We start from the raw sequence: 22,644 nt of genomic DNA on the forward strand, positions 1-22,644 counted from the left end.
TTTGGTAAGCAGTAACTTAAAAGTCGCTGTACTTAACGTGAAAAATAGAGAACTTTATTTGTTATTCTTTATTGTTTCATGTACCCACACAGTAATTGTTAACTTATTAAATGCTCGAAGATCGACGGTATTTAGTAGGTAAGTAGGTGGTAATAGAGTCAAAATAAAAAAAATCAAGAATCCTTTATTTAAACAGAAATAAATTAAGTTACAAGGTTTCGGGACTCTCCTGGTAAGACCTTATTTAAGCAAAGGCGATATGCATTTAGTTAAATTAACAATATTTTAACAATATAATTATACATATATAAATACATACATACGTGCATAATTATACATATATACTAATTTAATGTCTTCTGTTTGTTGGTAGGTTAAGGATTTTAAAATTGCGTTAAACTTTTTTGCATTCAGAATATGTCATTTCAGAAATTTTAAGTTTTCTGTTTATTTTATTATAAATTTTAATAGACTGAGCTTTAAATTGTTTTGAGGCTATTACTGTTTTGGTTAGAGTGACGTCTAAAAGTGGTAGAATCCTTCACAGTGTGACCGCGGCAGTACTACCAACATTTCTATTCCTGCCTTATATCTACCTGCGTTATGCCTATTGTGCTGGTCTGAACGCTGTCATAAGTTCAAAATAATATAGGACCCGTTCTAACTTAAACTTTTAGATAGCAACGCTGTAATAATCCTTATTTTAGACCCCACTCCTATTTGGGATTGATTGCATACTTGTATGATAGGTCAGGTTTAGAAAATGTGAAATGAATATTATTAAATTATATGTGTAACTATATTTTCTAAATGTTTGTTTGTTCGACTTTATGTGTATGAAAAATCCTAATGCGGGACGTATGAGAGTAGAAAGCTTTATTTATGGTACCTATTCTCATCTTAAATGGTGTTAGTTACAGATTGATTTTATTTAAGCTGGTTATAGATAGCAATGATCAAAGTCACTTATCGTACATCAACATGTCCATAGGCGACGGTGGTTACAATCAGATGGCCCACAAAAAGCGGTCGACATCTCCAATTGCTACTTCCATACCACAAATATGTATTTTTTTGTCGAATTAAAGTGGCAAACGAGCACAGTTCACCTGATGGTAAGTGATCGTTATCGCTATGGGCATAAATATAATCGACTATAGGTAGGATTGGAATCCTACCTAAAGCCGATATTTTTTTTTATTATATAGGAGTAGCAGACGAGCACGCAGTCCACCTGATAGTAAGTGGCTACTGCCGCCCATGGACATCTGTAATCAACCCCAGATAAGGTCAGTTTTTTACCTCAGGTTGACCACAGATGCGCCGCTACCCTGAGTACCAAGCTTGAGTGCTTTGGAAAAGTATATCTCACCTACTATACCCTTAAAACCAGAACACAGCAGCTTAACACTACTGTTGTAGACAGGAATAGAAGGCGCTACGCCACAATCGAACTTTAAATAATGACACTACCTTTGAATTAAAAAAAACATTTTTATTTTACTTTTAATATGTAAAGGTTCTCTCAAACCGCAGTTTTTTTTTAAATCCGCAAGTCGCAATTGTCAAAAAGACGACTTTCGGAAGAATAAAATTAAAACACATCTTTTTATTCGTAAGTAGAACAATTACCTTACCATAACTTTATGCGCATAGTTCCCGGCAATTTGCTATGGCTTGTTTAAAAGCGTATTTAGTGCGTAATCTTAATCAGTTTTTGAGATTCGGAAACGGTACACATGACACCTACAATAACTGTAATCACACCATGTGAAGTTTTGAATAATGTGCTTATTAGAGCATGAACTCTGTTTGTTTTTCTGTGTTTTGTTGCTTTTTTAGACTTTAATTGGTGTTATTAAACGTGTTCGCTAATGCCCGTTTTAAATATAATTTATTTTTGTATTGGTTTATCTACCGAAGAACAAAATGTTTACAATATCTGCGTACTAAAAATTGACAGATTTCGATCTTTAGTAGACAAGGATTAGATAGACTGTTTTTTTTTTTTATAATATAAGAGTAGCAGACGAGCATGCAGTCCACCTGATGGTAAGTGGCTACTGCCGCCCATGGACATTTGTAATCAACCCTAGATAGGATTAGATATTCCTACCTGAGGTCGGCCACAGATGCGCCGCTACCCCTGAGGACTAAGCTGGAACGCCTCGGAAAAGTCTGTCTCCCTTACCACACCCTTCAAACCGGAACACAGCAGCGCTTAACACTGCTGTTGTTAGGTAGAAATAGGTGTGGCGGTGGTGCCGCCGGAGTCGAACCACCTTCTAAATTTATTAATATATTATTAATATAATGAGCTTTATTTAAGAAAATTGCAATTTTTATTTTATATCACGTCTGAATTGGCCGTATCCGACTCGCTCTATGTCTAAAATATACGTAAATTAACAATAGACTAGATTATTTTGGCTACGCATAATTTAAACCTTACTGTCAAATTCAATTATTAAAACGATGATGATGAATGAAAATGATTAAATAAAAAGTTACATTTTGACAAAAAGTATCCTATAAAAAACTAAAACTTATTCTTGCGTCTCAAGAATGATATTTATTTTGCCTTAAAACAAAGGTATAATTAAATCAAAAACTTGAAGCCGTAATAAAAATATCTTCACAGTAATATAAGCACAGTAATCCATTAGTTCAAATAAGATGAGTTTAAGCTTGCAAAAATTACGGTAAGTAAATTTTCATGAACTAGCAACGCATGGCTGCTTAGTCATTGGCCTTTGAATTACTTTGCAAAAGTCATTAGCCTGTGTTTTTTTTTTAATAATTAATATTATTCCCCTAAAAACGTATTCTGCATTGTAATCAATGCAGAATACGTTTTTAGGGTTCCGTACCCAAAGAGTAAAAACATCGTAAGCCAGCACAGTATGTCAGTTAAGCACAGTACTCTATCTCTTGAACCGCAATAGAAAAAAAATAATAATCGCTTAAGAAAAAAAAGAGCTTCCCCTTAGCAACCAGTTTTTTGGCGTTTTTCGGTTTCTACTTCTATACATACTATGCCAAGAGATACAAACAATTTCAAGTAATTTTCTTTGAACACAACAAATTGCAAACCACTTACTGTTTATGACAAAGTAAAATACTTAAATGAAATCTAGGTTAATTTACAGTTAGATTTTCCGAAATCGTAAAACTTTATGAACAGATAAATTAGTATTGCTTTGCCGACAATATCTCAAAGTGTATTGTAATTGGAATTAACATAATTGTGCAATAAACCATTTCATTTCAAGACTACACTTAAACACCTATAATGGTGCTGGCAGACAGTCTACCTCAAGCATCCACAACTCTCACTTTGCCGATTGTATCAAGTTGCATACTGTTTTGGCGACTTGGTGCGTTCGCTTGCGGTATCGAAAACGCACGTGTTAACGACCCGCCATAGATAAGTATTGATATCTCACCTTGTAATTGAAGGAAGCCATTAAATGGCTTAAACGGCTGTCTAACGTGTCAGCCATTTAATGGCTGTCATGGTGTAATTTACGCGGAACATTGGCGACATGTGCAAAAACACGAAATCGAAGAAAAAGTGCAGCGAAATCGTTTCATTCGTAAATGATTTAAAAATACATTTTTTTAAATATTTTTCAAACACGAAAATAGATGACAGTGACAATTTTAATTGTCATAACTGGTCACGTTTTGTTGTTAGGAGTGAGTAATCTTTACTAATCTATGGCGACTGCATTAATACTATATCGCGTTGAATTACAGCAGACCGCGTTCAAAATTAGCGGCGTTTATTGCTTCGTTGTTCGACAACATGTTGTGGGTTAGTCAATCACTCAAGCAATTAAATCATTTATCGCTGATGCTAAAAGTAGGATGTCTGATGAGGCCTTTACTTCAAATTAGAACACAGCAGTGCTTTTATAGAGCTGGGTTGTTTAGCTTATTTAGGTTTATAATGCATACTAATTTGCTGCAACTTCACTTACATAAATGTATAATTAAAAGCAATACAAATTCAAAAATAGTTTCATTATAAATAAAATAATGAGGTATTTATTTGCGTTGACGAGCCTCTTCCCTTTTATTAGCGGATGCAAAAGGTATCCATAAAGGAAGACAGGAACACTGTGATTATTAGGTTTTATGTATCGTAAACCAGTAAAGGAAAGTCCTCTCAGTAGCAAATCTAATCCGAATAATAGTTTAATACGTGCCTTGAACATCCATGATTAAAAGGATTGAAGATCAAGTCTTAAGATCGTACCAATTGCTTTTATAATTGATATTTGAGGCTATGAACCTAAAGCTATTAACCTTAAGGCCATTTACTTCTGGTAATCGTACTTCTAATATTTTATAAGAAACAGCTGACTTGATAGACGTAATTGAAAAATCAAGTTATCATCAATCCATTTTTGCCCTTACTATCGGACTTAGATATCATAGAATGCAAAGAAACAGCATAATAAATGAACGTAATGATTAGAATTGATTAGAAATTGAATAAATTAATTACTAGTGGACTTGTAAAATTTTTAGGAAATCAATTTTTAAAATATTGTAGAAGACTATGTTTTGACCAAGGAATCACCGCCGTTTTTCTAGTGTGATGAAGGGATGTGGAGGTTGGCTGGCATATGAGGCGACCATGTTGGTCAGCAGTGGCAAGGGATCGATAATCGGGTTCAGGTGGAACCCTTGTCTATATGGAGTTGGTCACAGATCTCCATGGACGGTCGTGACCAGCACTATCAGGTGAATGAATGATTGATATTTCTATTAATAACTAACATAACATAAACTATTTTCTTGGTCCAATTTACAACTTTTTTATTCCCGCGTAAAATACAAGTCTCGCGCCAAGCGCGTTATTTTTCTTTTTTATGCTAATGCACACAATCGTATAACCCATACAGCCAGTGACTATACAAATGGGCACATATTATTATAAAAATAACACATCATGAAAATAATACTAAGTATACGTAATTAAATAATTTGAATGTATTGCTAACACTATAGGGTTTTTAAAAAAAATACTTTAAAACTTTTTAGAATTTTTTTAAGTGTACCTATAAGTAATGTTTTACAAAGTCTTACTCTTTACTGAAACAAACTTTTACAATGTTTTACCAAAGCAAAATACCAAGTACCTTGCAAATAACTGTTCCTTGCTATAAATTTGAAAAGCCGTAATGTGCTAACCAAAGAACATACTTAGCTTAATGAGGCAAAATGTATGCGACAGTACCGTGTGGCTCGAATCTACATTACTTTCTATTTATTATTAGTGGTTAGTTTATAGCACATAGCAAAACATTTGAATTGTGGCACTTAAATCATACGTATTTATGACATTTCTCTGTATGTGAACGAATAGGATGGTAGAGAAGAGCAGAGAGGAGAAAGTTGAAGATCTCTCACACCCATGGGAAGACTCGAGGTAAGCATCAGAATATAAAAGTAGTTAAAATAATCTAATTAACTTAAAAATGAAGATAAACGAAATAAAGATATACGTGAACGACGGGGAGTCGAAGGTACACGGAAAACTAAATTTTAGATATTTTAGATTCGCGTATTATTGGGCGTGACACTAAAATCAGTTTTAAAGTTAGGCTACAAGTATGAAGATACTACATCATTAAGTAATAACAACATTATACACAACTTTCCGACAGTTTCCATTTTTATGCAGAAAATCTGAATATTTTTGGGATAAAATACTAAATATGTTACTACCGTAAAATCACTTGCAAGATATATTATATTTTCGTGGTAATTAATCCATCTGTTGTAAATATTATCGCATATAGATTGATAATTATTAATTAAAAAAAAAAAATATTTATGTAATCGACATATGCACATAATGAGTATACCTTTTTTTTTTTGTCGAGGGGGAAACCTTCAAAAGGTACCCGACAACGTGGGAGCGACGCCGAGTTATGTGGGATTTTTACCGCACTAAAACCCCCCCGGTGGCCGTCCTCTGCGCTGCGTTGAGGGCTCCGGGATCTCCAAAGGAACGCAACCGGAGTCCTCTTAGCGCGTTGCCCCGGTATACCTACGATCTTATAATAGAGGAGGCTAGAACCAGAGTGACCTTACTGCATTTTAATGACTTTTCACCTATCTGTATTTTGTAATTTAAAAATGTTGCAAACCTTTACTTTTCTCCATAAGTAAATCATGTTGTTTTGTAATTAGGCTACTCTAGTTCTAACATCCTCTGTATATCGCTATTTAACAAACAAAATTATAAACAAATCTCAATTTATTTTTACTGTTATAATGACGTTTCAAACCCACAAATCACTGCATTTCCTATAAATAACTGTTATAAATGAAAGCCCTAAAGTTTGTTCATATTGTTACTCCCATGGTCCCATTCTCTTCGTGACTCGTATGATTTACACAGTTGTAACTCAAAACCAATTGACATCTTAATTGGAACTCATTTATTTAACATTTAAATGTGTATAATAACACAAACATCTCAGTTTGTATGTATTTTTATTAGGGTTCCGTACCCAAAGGGTAAAATCCGAACCCTATTACTAAGCCTCTGCTGTCTGTCAGTCTGTCTGTTTGTCACAGGGTTCTATCTTCTGAACTGTAATGGATAGACACTTGAAATTTTTACAGAGTACGTATAATGGTAGCTATTGTAACAACAAACACTAAAAATAAAAAAGTTGAAAATAAATGGGGAATGCCATAAAATAAACCGCTATTTTTATACTAACTTATTATTTACACTTACAAATAAAATAATGTAAATTTTGGTGTTACGGAACCCTCCAGGTGCGAGTTCAACTTGCACTTGGCCTTATATTAACAGTCCATCTGATGAAATGGTTGCCGTATAAGATATCTGTACCCTTAGTATGAGTTTTTTTAGTAGAGAAATATCTCGCGACCTCCAGCTCTTTCAAATTTGTTTTATTATGTAACAAATCTCGAATCTGTGTCGTCTTCATTTTTTTCTTTTTACTGAAAATTCATGTCTAACTTACAGACGCTTTGCGACCCCTTAAGAATTCACGACCTATTCTTTGAAAATCACTGCTCCAGAGTAAGAACATGAGACAGACTTTTCCGAGGCGTTCCAGCTTAGTCCTCAGAGGTAGCGGCGCATCTGTGGCCGACCTCACGTAGGAATATCTAATCCTATCTGGGGTTGATTACAGATGTCCATGGGCGGCAGTAGCCACTTACCATCAGGTGGACTGCATGCTCGTCTGCTACTCTTATATTAAAAAAAAATACAATATTAAATATCAGTTTCGCAATACAAATTATAATAGAGAAAACTCGTAAAAGTAAATAAATAGCTGATCTTAACATCGTTATCAAAGATCACTAAATTTAATATTTAACTACATCTTAGATACCTACTATGGTGGTTGGTAAGGTAACTTCCATTACTATTTTTATTGCTATGGCTCTAAACTTGGATCTAACTAGGAGGTTATGTGACTCATAATCATAAAATCACTATAAAGATTATACTTGCATACAGGAATGAAATTTTAAAGAAAAAGGTACCAAAAAAGCAATACATAAACAGACTAAGAATATGCACGACAAACGGATTTAAATTTTCAAATTCAAATCTCATTTATTCAAAATGGATTCATAAGTATAGAATACTTTTTAAAAGTCAACAAACTACTACCTCTTCGGAAGGTGTTTCGCAATGGAGAAGAAGCGGCAAAAGAAATGTGGTATAAAATGAAAAAAGTCCTTCAAAATGGGAAAAATGTGTTAAACGTGTCCTCCACGACTTATTACTAATTTGTAATAAATAAGTAATATGTCTTAATATATAAATAAGTAATATGTCTTTATAGTAGTATGTCTTATTTGTAAGTAATATGTCTTATATGTCAACTGTCAAATAATGCTTAAGTCATAGACTTAGATTTTTTTCGCTACGCTATCCTATATCTATGGTTTAAGTATAAATGAAAGGATAGGATACAAAAAATGTATGAAAATATTGTCAATATCCATCTTATCACTATAAATTTAATCTCTTTGCAATGTACAAAACGCTTAAACAGATTGTTTACAGGAAGTTATTAGTAAAAATAAAGAACATTAATCATCAACCTTATGGCGTTGTAATTTCTCGCTTTAGTTACAAGAAAAAACGGTTTAATATGCGTTTAAGTTTGAATGATGTATCCGTTGGATGTACGACTAATTTGTGCATAGTGAAAGTATCTCACGGTAATGTTCGATCGTTACCTCAAATGCTTAGATCGACCTAGAAAACTTTCAGTCTGAAATTGGTGGTAGACTTGCGCAAAATTAAAATAAATAAACAAAAAGGCCAAGTGAAACGAGCTGTCAAAAACAACGTTCACCATACAATTTGTTTGTATGTGAGATTTGCAAGGAAAATTTTATCATTTACTTAGTTTGGGAAACAGTGATAGAGTGGTTAAGAAACTCGGCCTCTTGATTAAGCTGCCCGAGGTTCAAATCCCTCCGAAACGCTGAGTTTTAAAAGTTATGTGCCTGTTAGAAATTAATTATCACTTACTTAAACGGTGAAGGAAAACTTCGTGAGCCTGAAAACTTAAAAAAAAAAAATTTCAATGCTGAGTGAAGTCTACCAACACGCACTTGACCAGCGCGGTGGACTATGGCCTAATCCTTCTCATTCTGAGATTGGTTGATGATTAGTTTGGGAACTGTCGCACGAAAGCGAGTCACGCTTGGCTATTTTTACTACTTTGTGTAACATTATATTTTATAAGTCAAATTATACCAATTTGACATTTATGGTATGACTTTTTAATCGACCATAAGAGCACAGCCGTTCAAATTATACTGTTTAAATGCAGGAGCTATAAGCGGACGACGTATTCTTATACTATGATTATTTTCTATTCAGTGCCTTAAATAATTAGTTGAACAAGTATCATTTAATCATTTTTAGATAAAATAAATTAACATTATTTAATATATTGCGCTAGTAACTGGTGATAAAATTATTAATTACTCCATTAAAGTTTTTATTACTTCGCACAACTAGTCTGCATAATAATGTTAAAGTATACTGTATAGTAATATTATTTGAAAGCACAAAAAATTAATTATAAGTAATTTTAAATGATTAATTTACTGTGTACTTAGTAGTGTTTAACATATTCGTTTCTTTTGCAGAACAGAGGTTATTTACATAATAAATATAATTCAAAAAACTCAAAAAAGCACGCTTTTATGATAAAATCAACTAAAAAGCTTTTGGTATTCTATTTCATTCTTTCATACATGCAGGGTAAGATAAGCATGTATGTTGATCTCTTTCTATTGAAAAACGGAGTTACTCACTGACAAACATACAAGTGAAGCTAATATAAAGCGTGTAAAAATGTAGCAGTGATAGCCTAGTGGTTAAGAAACTCGACCTCTCGCTCGAGGGGTCCGAGGTTCAAATCCCAGGCACGCACCTCTGATTTTTCAAAGTTATGTGCGTATTCAAAATTAATTATCACTTGCTTAAACGGTGAAGGAAAACATCGTGAGGAAACCTGCATACCTGAGAAATCTTTAAAAAAAAAAAAAAAAAAAAAAGTTTTCAAAGGTATGTGTAGTCTACCAATACGCACTTGGCCAGCGCGGTGGACTATGGCCTAATCCTTCTCACTCTGAGAGGAGACCCGAGCCCAGCAGTGGGACATTAATGGGTTGATGATGATGAAAAATGATTAATATTAAGATGTAAGTGTATTTATTTTTCGCATTACAAACATTAATTACCAGTTTTACCTGAGTTTAAAACATTGTCTCGAAACCTGAAACCATCTTCATCAAATGGCCTATCATATTGAAAAAGTTTTACATTAACTAAAGTACCAAAAAACATTTTCAAGGGACGTTATATTGAGTACTTATACTTTTTTAAATCAGACTTTCTCATTTTCGATAATAACTCAACTTTCATACGTGTTTGCTTAATTAAGTGACTTTATTAACAAGGTTTAATTAGTTTGTTCCATGTTCCAATAATTCATTTAGTTTAAAAATTATTGGTCAGTTTATTGCGACATACATTAAGGTACATGATCGACATCTGAAATATCATTCAATGTAATTACACGCGGACTTAGGCAGCTTACACACAGACGACAGTTCATGTCGACGATGTTGCCGATTGTCGTTGGTGTTCGTAGCCGACCGTCGTCACCAACTGTCGTCGGTCGTCATCACGTGTCATTACGACCCTCGCCAACTGTCGTCGGCAATCATCGCCTATCGTTGCGACTGTCGCCAATTGTTGTCGGCTGTCGTTAGCGACTGACGACCGAATACATTCTCTAGCAACAGGCGGCGGTAGTCTACAATAGGTTTTGCTAACTCAGGATAATCGGCGAAAGTTGATGACGACAGGTAGCGACAATCGACGACGATCGTTTACATAACAGTCGCTCGTGTGTGTCGCACTTAAGAACAAAATAAAATGTGATCGTATCTCAGATACAATTATTTTTATGGATTTCATGCTCCATTTCACTCGAAAGTAGTGCATTCAGTCATTCGAGAAATGGTCTTATTGAGAAGAAATTATGAGCGATTATGTGAAGAAAGATGTCTCTCTAAATTTATGTCAGTTCAATACTAATAATTTAACAAAGTGAATAAGTAATTCTAATGCATTATTTATTCATTTAATAATGAACTAACGTAATTCAGTTTATTACGTTGTGTTATTACTAGATAAAGATTATTTTATGTACCTATTGATTTCATTATATTATTATGCTAAGATTGAAAAAAGATCACATAGCATAGACCTAATTTTTAGTTTAATTAATACTGATTAAATTTTATAATTTCTTTTAAAATAATTTCTATAGTTAGTACGTATAATCTTATTTTATCGTTCAAAAGCCCCACACAACATCAAAGGGGCAGTGGACTTGCATAAAAAGAGATTAATTTCAAAATATCTAATGGTTATAACTACATAACTAAGCGGTGAATACATCAGACCCCATTTCTACGGCATCTATGCTTAACCAACAGTACGCTGCTAAAAGCTGAAAGATAGACTGTACATCTCTCTTACTACTTTTATTGTATACAAAATTAGAGCCAATTTACTGGGTTGACGCGACCGCAAGTTTTGCGACTTATGACAATAAAAAAGGAATTTTGAAAGTGAGAGGAAATGCAATATGGTTATGAAAAGAAAGTCATCGCTATCCGCGAAACATCGCGGAATAAAAAGTATATCTGTCACGACAATACAGTACCCTTAGTATGAGTTTGTGCGTTTTTACAAAAATGACTGTTTTGGTATTTGTTTACGTATTACCAGACATTTCCAATCAGCGCCCCTATCGGATTGTATCAGAACTGATTGGAAATAATATATGGGAAATACGGAAATAAAAACAAAAACTCATACTAAGGGTACAGTTATGTTGTTTGCGCATTTATGTTGAATATTAAATTGTACACAACTGGTCCAATGATTACATTTATTGTAGGTAATGATCTATGTCATTACAATAAGAGTCGGAGGAAAGTAGGAGAAGTTTTTTTCTATAGAATATTGTCGTTTGCAGATGGCTTTGTGGAACATTCACACCATTACATTCGTAAAACTTTGAAAATTGACTCGATTGAATGATATATCGCTTGTGGATGAGTAAGTAAAAGTCAGTTAAAATGTCAATGATTACATGTCACCGGCTTTCGAAAAAATACTTTTTTACGCTAATATTAAATTTATCAATTTATTTTTATGAAATATTTTGAAATATGGAGGGTAATGTTTTTCGAGCGTATGTATGTAGGTACGGATGTCTCGTTCTTTGAAATGTCCTACAACCCAAACTTTTTGACAAATAATATTGCTTATTTTATTTTAATTTCACTTAAAAACCATCAAAGTATATATAATTATTTTTCTTCAAAAATTTAACTATTGTTTTTATTGTCAGTAAAATAAATTTAATTAACAAAAGATCAGACAATCATTTATTTTAATGTATGTACACTTAAAATCCCTCAAAGTTAATTATTGTAAAAAGAAAGAAGCGCTTAAAACTATTTTTTTCCTTCTCAGTTTAATATCGTAATTAATATAACAAATACAATTCATTAATAAGACTGATTACTCTCAATATACCTCGTATAATCTACCTATTTGTCTTGTAGTAACGTAAGTATATAGTTACGGTGGTCATCGCCTCCAGATAGTGCTATGAGATTTAATTAATCCTAAACAATAAACGTTTTATAATTACTACTATGAGTCCCCTTAGATATTACTTAATATGTTAAATAAAACTTGATGCTGTTTCAAAGCCCATTATTATGTCATAAACTAAGCAAATACTTATGCAATATAATTCGAAGGTGGTACAATCCTCTGTGGTTCGCCGTTCGACTCCGACGGCACTACCGCCACACCTATTTCTGCCTAATAACAGTAGTGTTAGGCGCTGCTGTGTTCTGGTTTGAAGGATGTGGTAAGGGAGACATACTTAATCGAGGTGTTACAATTTAGTTATCAGAGGTAGCGGAGCATCTGTGACCGACCTCAGGTAGGAAATTAATCCTATCTGGGGTTGATTACAGATGTCCGTGGGCGGCAGTAGCCACTTACCATCAGGTGAACTGCATGCTCGTTTGTGTCGCGCTTCATATTAGGTACTGCTGTATTTTAGGCATTGAATGTGAAGGAGCAGCAGTAAGACTTTTATAATATAGGTGTAATTATAAAATGATCTATAACTAAAAAAATAGTATTAAACGTCATATGAATAGATAGATAAAATATTATAATAAAATAATAAACGTAAATAGGGGGTCCAGATACAAATGGGAGGATCTTAAGGCGACCGCCACTGCTTTGAAAATCCATCTTAACAGAGCTACGCCCATGAAATATTATCTACAAAACAAAGCATTACGTCTAAAGGAAACGTATTTTAACAAATTGAAGTGATTAAATTTCATTACGGTTGCTCAACGTCTGAGTACACATAATTGAGACTGATGGGGAAGTCGGTGGTCACGCAAAGTATAAATATTTATTAAAACGAATAACACGATTGCGTTATAATTATAACCATAAACTCGTTCGTTCGAAGATTCATCCCTGTTTATTTATATGACGCTTAATTTAGTACTAGCCTTCCTAGTTAGTTAATTACGATGCTTGTAGGATTTCTATGCGTATATTATTTTCTGAGTTTAGTTTGAAGTCTCAGAGGTCATTGTACTGCAGTGGTATAAGAAATAATATTGTAAGGGACGAAACACATGAGGAATAGTACGTATTGGCGGTCTTCGGTGTGGATTGATCTGATTGATTCTCGTGTATAAGTTCCCTAATTGACAATTTGTAAACAACACCTTTACAAAATATACGTAAGTAAGTTATAGTATTTTTTGCTACCATTGTACCATTTTTACGTTCGACTACAGCCATGGTTTTCTCCATAATTGGCCCGACCTGGAGGAAGTTAGTTAACAGCGAACCAATGTAAGATTTGTTCAAAATACCAAGAAGACTCAACTCATATAACAAGATTTAACAACTACTAATACCTATAGATAAAAACGGACTTTAGGTGTCAAAACACATAAAAGCGTTTGAAATTTAACCACTAGCGGTCACCCATCCAACTGTAGACCGCACTCGATGTTGCTTAACTTTGGAGATCAGATCACAAATCCCATCTACGTACGACAAAAATTACCTACCATTACAATAATGAACAGTTAAGAGTTTAAAAAATATTTAATAGATGTGAAAATAAAAAAAATAAGAACATGCGATTAACAGATTCGCAGGCGGAATGACGGTGCGTGCGAAAATTTAGCAGAACTAATTGACAACGAGAGCGAATCCAAAATAAAAGACAAGTGTAAGTGGGCCACGGCGGCCGATTAACGGGGGAGGAAAAAATGTATTGTAACGACTGAGTATTGCAATGTACCTAAATAACCTGGTTTACAATACATTTAGAGATAAAAAAGCAAATTAAAGAATACAGATAAATATGGTAACAATTATAGAAATGTATGTGTGCGTGTGAGCCTGTGTGTGCGTATGTGTGAGTGTGTGTGTACTTACCCATACTTTTTCGCATACTAATGCGACCCGTGTATATGTGAATTAACATTTAAAATGTATACAATATAATACAAAACTATTGTACAATATATATGATAAGTGATAACTTATCATATATATTGTAAATGCAAATTTAAATATTGATTTTAATGAAAAAAAATATATATAAAGAAATGAAATGAATCAGGATCTATAGAACTTCTTTTCCAAATGAACACGAGATCTAACAACGTGTATCAAAAGGAAGCCATTTATAAAGAAACTAGCTGACCCGGCAAATGTTGTGTTGCCATATAAATAAATTAAAAATCTAACATCGAGCGGTACGAAAAATGATGAAATTACTGAAATGGCTATTAAAAATAGGGGTTAGTGATAAAAAGGTAAAAATTTAGGGTTGTATGTTTAACGCCACATTATAGAAAAATAAAAACAAAAAAAATTGTTCAAAGCTTAAAAAAATGTTAAGGGTGAACAACCCTTATCACTTAGGTGTATAAAAAACAGATAGTAGCCGATTCTCAGACCTACTGAATATGCATATAAAATTTGGTGAAAATAGGTAAAGCCGTTTCGGAGGAGTACGGTAACTAACATTGTGACACGAGAATTTTATATATAAGATGAATAAATCAGGATCTATTGAACATCTTTTCTATATAACAACGAGATCTAACAACGTTATCAAAACGAAGCCATCAGGCTCACCCACAATCACTTTTATTTTTATGCTGGAATAAACATTACAAAGATCTATGCCACTCACTGAAATGTCCTAGAGCTATAAGTGACAGTTTGGTTACAATCAGCTACCGCAAAGGTTTTTTATAACATATAAATAGTTATGAGGGCTATACTTCTGCAGTCGAACAACTACCACCTTCAAAGAAGAAGCGTGAAGTATTAATTATTTACGTATAATTATTTAGTATGATTATTAACATAATTATTAATGTGAGCATTGTATAAGAATTTGAATTGATCAAGAACCAATCCGTGATGTAAGAGAGTATAAGCAAAAACTAACATCGAATGCAAAAGATTTTGCATACGCTTTCGTATTTTTTCATCCTTCGATTGAACAGTTAAACGACATAGCAACAGATTTGAATACACGCAAAGTTTTTGCGACAATCAAATCAACTGCAAATTACGACAAGTTCAAACATAGTTTTGCATGTAGTGTATACAATGTATCTTTCAATATTTGACATACGTACCTGGCAAATGTACACGGTATTTAATTTGCACGTCACTACATCATTATTTACTGTTATGTCAGTATGTACCTATTTGTACGAATATTTGTACGAATGATGCAAGTATTTGTAACCATGACATTCAATATCAACTTACGAGTACATAACTTAAAGAACATGTGAATGAATGAAAAAAAGTATTTTGGAGTTAACACAAAGACAGACAAGAAATAAGCAGTATCTAATATTCTTATTGTATGAAATTCTAACGCAGTATTTCTAAGTACCTTGCGCATATTTCAATGAATTACCTTGCTTCAACGGTGATTGAAAACATGAGAAAAACTACATGCCCGGTAGTTCTTAAAAAACAAAGTTCTTACAGGTGTTGAACTATTTCCTAAACCCTTCTTATTCTGAAACACAATTCAGGAACAACAAAAAAAGTAAATACCTAGTACAATTTAATCAATATCTATAATACGAGTAGTTACAGAATGGATTATTATTTGATTTATCAAATTAATATAAAAACAAAACTGTAGGTACACAAATACAAATGAAGCTGTATATAATACAACAGTTAACTGATTTACCATTTCATCTCAAATTGTATAAGCAAGTACGTCTTATGAATAAGAAATAATGTAAATTGAATGGCTTGAGTACTTGAAAAATGTGGACCTGGGGCATTTGTTCTGTCTGAGTGATATTTAACGATTATGTATTCTATCTAACATCTAGTACTGTCAATGTATGCCTCTGTAAAGCACTGGTCATACTATCTAAGAAAATATTTAAATTTAAATTAATTTAAGAATTTTAATCTAAGTAGGTTAGTATTCTAGTTCTTCAAAAAGGTAGAAATAAGGATCGATTTTTTCAAAGTTATTTACTATGTATTCGTTTATTATCACTTGCTTCCATAAGGAAGTAAAATTCGTGAGGGGTTCTATATCATAAAGTTTTCATAATTCGTTTATGATTTTTTATTTTCACAGTAAAGCCTTGCCTTTTTTTTTGTTCATGAGGGAAAACCTTCAAAAGGTACCCGATGCCGTGGGAGCGACACGGGGTTATGTGGGACTCTTACCACACTAAAATCACCCCCTGGTGGCTGTCCTCGGCGCTGCGTAAAGAACTCCGGGATCTCCAAAGGAACGCAACCGGAGTCCTCTTAGCGCGTTGCCCCGTCGGGCTCCGCCTAGGTGAGTTTGACGCTCGCCACACCGACTGGTGCGTACGACGCACTTTTGCCACCCGCGACCCCAGAAGCCCCTTTTAGTCGCCTCTTTCGACAGGCAGGGGATACCGTAGCCCTATTCTTGTCCCTGAACTACAGGGATAAGTAAAGCCTTGCCGAAAGTTAGACAATTCCCATCACTATCGTAGTCGATAAATATTAATTCTGTAATGTCATGCATGTTTGATTTCTAAAATCTAGATTTTCCTTCACAGAAAACATCTTTTTTGAAATCTGACGGTAAAACCATGCCATGTTATGTTACCTGTCTTAGGATTCCTAACCTAACTGAAAAGTAGGACTTATCATCATTATTCGGACATTTATATAATAGCTCTCGCTACTACATGTCATGCATGGTACTCGAGTTTGAGCTGCAGTTTGAAATAATTTCTGTGTTCTCATTCTAAGAAAACCTCGATGTAAATATATACATAAAATTAGAATGTGTGTGTGTCTGTATATTAAATACATAGCAATGTCTGTAATTGTTAGATTTTTGTCTGTTTGCCTTGAAATCATTTCAGACCAAAACTACTTAATTGAATGCAATATTAGTATATAGAATATCAATATATTAATATTGAATTCAATTAAGTCGTTTTGGGTTGAAAAGATTTCGAGACATTAATTTTTAGTCTTTATTTCATTAAAATCGATCTTCTCTATAAAAAGTTATTACAACTTAAAATCAGAATAAATTTTTCTAACATTGCACGGCGTATCCGAGAAAAGTTTACCGATATGCTCCGAAGCTTGATAGATGGCGCTGTACAACTGACGTTATATTCTGAATCCACGCGAAGTCGCAGGCAAAGCTGGTAAATAAATAGGTCCCACAGGACACCCGGGAGTTGATTAGACAGCCCCTAGCTATCCCGTATGTCCACTGTATAATTTCTAACGGTCAGGGAACGTAATAGCTAGTATCGGGTAATGTTTATGGTTGAATCATGCATGGACAAAGAAGATGGGATGGTTGACGTCGTGATGCATCATAATGCGTGCGTTTGGTTTTTCAATTTTATTTTATGGCAGGAAGATGTTAGAAAATAAAATTGTAATAAATAAGTACTGGTGGTGAAAGTCAAAATTACTATTAAAATACGCCTACGTAAATGTAAGTGGATATTTTTAATCAATGGATAGAATTATTAATTTGTTATTTATTATGTGTCAATTTGAGAAATATTACGAAAAAGAGAAAATGTATACATTGTTTACTTAATAAATTTAGATTAGCTAAAAAGGACTATAATACATGGTATTCGAGGAGTATTTACATTTCTACGTTAATTCTCGGCTCACTGCCACATAATCGAAATTTGTAACCCTCCCAAACAAGATAGGTGACTGGAAAACGATTACAGATGCGTTGCTATCCTAAGGTAAGGACTAAACTGGAACGCCCCAAATTGGTATTATAAGTGATCACTACCACACATGACCAACCGAACCTTCTGCCCTTGAGGACTAAGTTGGAACGCCCCATAGTTATAGGCACCACACCATTTCACCGTGTAATAGTCGATACGTAGCAACAAGAAAAATACAAATCCAGAAAACTGCGCGTCGGAGCGGCAAATTAAAATATTCCCCTTGGACTTGCCGAGGGCAGAACTATTACTTTTACGTTACAATTACATTCCGTGTAATTCTTACACTCCGTTCATATGTTGAATAGGCATTACTAACCTTATTGTAGAAGTTTTAACCACAACCACATTCCTACTTTAAGGAGTTTGTTTTAAACTTAGATCAAGTATCAAAATAGAGTCCTAATAGGCAGTATTTTGAATAAAAGAGATGATGAAGAACTGTAGATCAAGTAGGTTGCTATATAATGTTCTTCCTCAGTGTCAATAGTGAATAAGTAAATTTCTGAATTTTGAATGGCCTAATTGGGTATTACAATATCAGAAATCTTTTTTTGCATACTTAAAGTTAGCGATAAGACAAACGGGCTTGATGATGGAAAGCAGTCACCATCACCTATGGTTTCCAAGAACTTTTTCGCACTTTTCAAAAAGAACCCGATATCATCTGTTGTTATTGTGAACTAGCTGACCCGGCAAACTTTGTACCGCCTCAAAATCTATTTATCAAATATATTTAATATAAAATATAGTCTATGTTACTCGTGGATAATGTAGCTTTCGAATGGTGAAAGAATTTTTAAAATCGGTCCAGTAGTTTTTGAGTATTCATTACAATCAAACAAACAAACAAAGTTTTCCTCTTTGTAATATTAGTATAGAAGTATAGATTAATAGAGTTTCGCCGCCAGTTTGACATAATACTAAGCGATGTACGTACTTTTTCATTAACTGTTTATTAATATTATTCGCATTGTTACTTAAGCCGAGAAGCCAACTTAACGGTTTTCTGCGACTTAACAAAAGTTGAAGTGTGGTAAAAAAAAATTAAATAACATTTAAAAGTTACCCAACTTAAAAGTTTTTCATTATTGTTAATAAAAACGCATGTAGCGAATAGGCACCCCAACGGTTTTCTAAAATTTGATAAAAAAAATACATTTTGGCACACTTGTATAAAGCGGAATATCCTATGATGGAACGTGATGGAATTTAATGCGAGTTCAAAAGACACGTTCGAAGATAAAAACTTTTAGTGGACCGGAGCACAGCGGGATTTCGGTTTTGCTTCAGTACATTATAATGGTTATTAATTTGTCAATTTAATACTATTTCTTATCATATAGAAAATGGACAACAAATGGGCTACGATCTATTTGTTAACTGGCCTTTCTATCAATATCCTTTGAAGCCATAGGATATAATTATCTCCTACATTTGAAGAACCCTAAAGGGAACCAAGAATGATTTACTTGTGCAATTTGAAAAGTACTAGAGTACTAGAGTCAGTATGGTTTGAGCGGGAAGGTAACACACCAATTTCTAGCTTGAAGAATTTATTTCAGGAAATATGTGGGTTCCAGCTGCCATACATACGAGGTGAGCAATATATTTCTCAGGAGTACCAACGCATCTGTGACTAGCTTCTGGTAGAAATCCTGTTCTATATAAACTTGGTTACAGATGTGTGAGTATCTGTGTAAGTTAGAAAGTGGTAGTTCTCTTTGTGCAGCAGCAGTGTAAAGCGCTGCTGTGATGAGGTTTGAAGGGTGTGGTGAGAGACATACTTTTCCGAGGCGTTCCTGCTTAGTCCTCAGGGGCAGCGACGCATCTGTGGCCGACCTTTGGTAGGAATATCTAATCCTATCTACGGTTGATCACAGATGTCCATGAGCGGCAGTAGCCACTTACCATCAGGTGGACTGCATGCTACTCCTATATTATAAAAAATGCTCGTTTGCTAAGTCAATCTTTTAAAACAAATCGTATATTCCAGGATACTGATTCAACAAAAGCTTTAATCAGGGTGAGTAGGGTTAAGCGTTAAACCTTGGACGTTGTCGGGTAAACGAGACCGCCTGGGGCCAGTCAATTAGTGATACGAGGGTTAGCGTGTTCATGCAAGTTGTCGCCTAAGGACCTAGTATTGAATGTATGGAAATAACCCTGAAATGCTTGTCAATCACGTCATGAATAAATAGGGATGGTATTCATACGTACGAATAAAGCTTTAGCAATATTGTGTTTATTTTTAACAAATAGTAAGTTTTATTAGAGCCTAAGTTTATTATTTTTCGCTCTTGAAAGATCAAAACAATTTTTCAGAAATAAACTTTATCTTATTAATTGCTCTATTACTGAATTTTGGTAGTAAATGAACTTACCTCAAATTAAACTGCACACAACATTGTAAACTTTATTACCTATTTAAAATAAAAAAAAAAATGAAGTAGGTATGTAAGTTTACACGCATGTTTTCTCTACGTTTATAAGCCTTGAAAATACATAATCTAAAATTACTTAATTATAAAATGTAATTATATCTGCTAATAACAACCTTTTATAGTAGGTGAAAATTCCAGGGGCACTATCTAATGGTCTCATGTCTCATACGAGTTTACCAAGGAAGGAGTATCGAAAACTCGACTCCGTATCAGTTACCAGCCTTATCACTGTCTTATTAGAAAGGTATTCTATCTATTTACGACAGAACATGTTGCACTATATCTTTTTGTAACGCGACTTTTTCCGACTTGCGTGAGACACACCTACCCAGTTTCTCTAGACTCATAACTGTACCCTTAGTATGAGATTTGCACGAAAACGTACACCGTTTACGTGTTTGCTCATACAGCGCCCCCGTGGATCATATCGAACTAAAATTCCGCAGTATAAGTTTCTAAAACGCAATAATGCTATAAAAAATAAATTATAAATGTAAAATAAATGCATTCTATTTATATTTGTAAAATTAAATGTTGTTTCAATTGACTGATCAGTTTTTTTAAACTCATAATGCAAAATTTTAGTTCCAATACGGTCCACGGGTGCGCTGCATGAGCAAATACGTAAACGGTGAACGTTTTTGAGTAAACGTAAAAACTCATACTAAGGGTATTGTAAACAGTTTCATATTTGTAACAAATGAATATTAAAGTGTTGATGTTGTCGCTACGGACTCAACGGTGGTACTCGGACAATAAGAGGCAGCTGAACTAAATGTTGGACGCGATACGATTGAACGGATCTAAGTACTTGATAGTCTTGAAGAGCGATCCCATTGAACGAGGAATCAGATCTTAAGTTCGATAACTGAGAATGGCGCGAATGTTTATTTTGCGCAATCACCACTTGTGACGGCATAAATCGATTAACAGTTAGGGATGTAAGTTGGTGAAATACTCGATATAAATTTCGGGTTACGTCGAACGACATATCGGTAATTATATCGATAATTACTTTAAACTTTAATTATGGTAAGTAAATTTCAAAATATAAAATAACATGAATTGCTGACCCTCTTTACTGTTTTACTATATAAAATATTTAGAATTTTCACTATATAATAACATATCAACAATTGTCACTATGTCGACATAAATATCGATATTTAAGTACAATATTATCATCATTTATATGGCTGCATCCCTAGCAATCAATTCAAATCGGGTTTACTCAAGGCGTGTATCACTTTGTCGCTAATATTATCTTGTGATTGATTCTGTATTTTTAATGCGCAAACAAATTATTCCTTACGGTGACTTGTATTCAAGCGAATAATAACACATTTCGTCCCACATCGGTCCTGGAATAAAAAATGAAGTGGAGCGGTTATGGAGTGCCGAGCAAATATTTTTAGAAGTTGTTTGCATGTGTACAAACAATTAAAGAAATAAAGAACTCAACAATCTATGGAGTCGAGTGCTAGTGAAGACACTTGTGGTAATGTGAATGTATTACCGTTAATGCGTTGTAAGTGGCGAACAAAAACATAAGATCGATGCGAAATTAACAAGCACTTAGGCGTTTAGCGGTTTTAGGGTTCCCTACTGAAAAGGCGAAAATAAAACCCTATTGCTTAGCTTCTATATCTGTATCTAAGTGTAACAGATAGACTGGACTTTTTTGCAGTGTGTTTTACTGTAGCCGCTAAAACAACAAAAACAAGAAATAAATAAAAATAAAAAGGTAGTCATCCCATTATAAGAAACTGGTATTGATCGGCATTTTCGTAACTATTGATTCATAATTTAGATAGGCAGTTTAAGTTACAACAACGCATACACTTCCTAGCTGCCATGATAACAAAATTGGTAAACACAAAAAAATATGGCACGGAACCCTCTATGTACGAGTTCGACTCGTACCAATTATTTCCATCCAATTTTAAATACGCTACAAGCGTACAACGGTGATGTTAACATATTATCACGTATTACCAATTTAGATGCAATTCAAAAACGATTTTACATTACATTTCCTGAATGCGATGGTCGTAAAGTAATATAATTGAATAGATGCGATTATGTCTATTTATAAACGAATAAATGTATCCGGCGCCCACCTGATGATGATAAATGACCATATTTAATGACTTATTTCGAATTGTAAAAGGAATGTTTTATTTTATGTTTCAGAAATGAATCAAAGTGGGATGATTTGAATTTATATGCCTCTTGAATAAATAGTTATCTACTGTTGGCATGTGTTATGTGTACT

At 33.8% G+C, this 22,644-nt stretch overlaps 1 protein-coding gene across 2 annotated transcripts in view; it reads right to left on the reverse strand.

Annotated features, from left to right (window-relative positions):
• LOC140744209 (uncharacterized) overlaps nucleotides 1-22,644 on the reverse strand; it is a 154,071-nt gene that overhangs the window by 85,862 nt on the left and 45,565 nt on the right. The window lies entirely within an intron of this gene.

The sequence above is a fragment of the Epargyreus clarus genome, unplaced genomic scaffold (assembly GCF_041222505.1).
Source record: "Epargyreus clarus isolate Ecla_fem2 unplaced genomic scaffold, WU_Ecla_fem_2.2 ptg000008l, whole genome shotgun sequence".
NCBI classification, from domain to species: domain Eukaryota; kingdom Metazoa; phylum Arthropoda; class Insecta; order Lepidoptera; family Hesperiidae; genus Epargyreus; species Epargyreus clarus.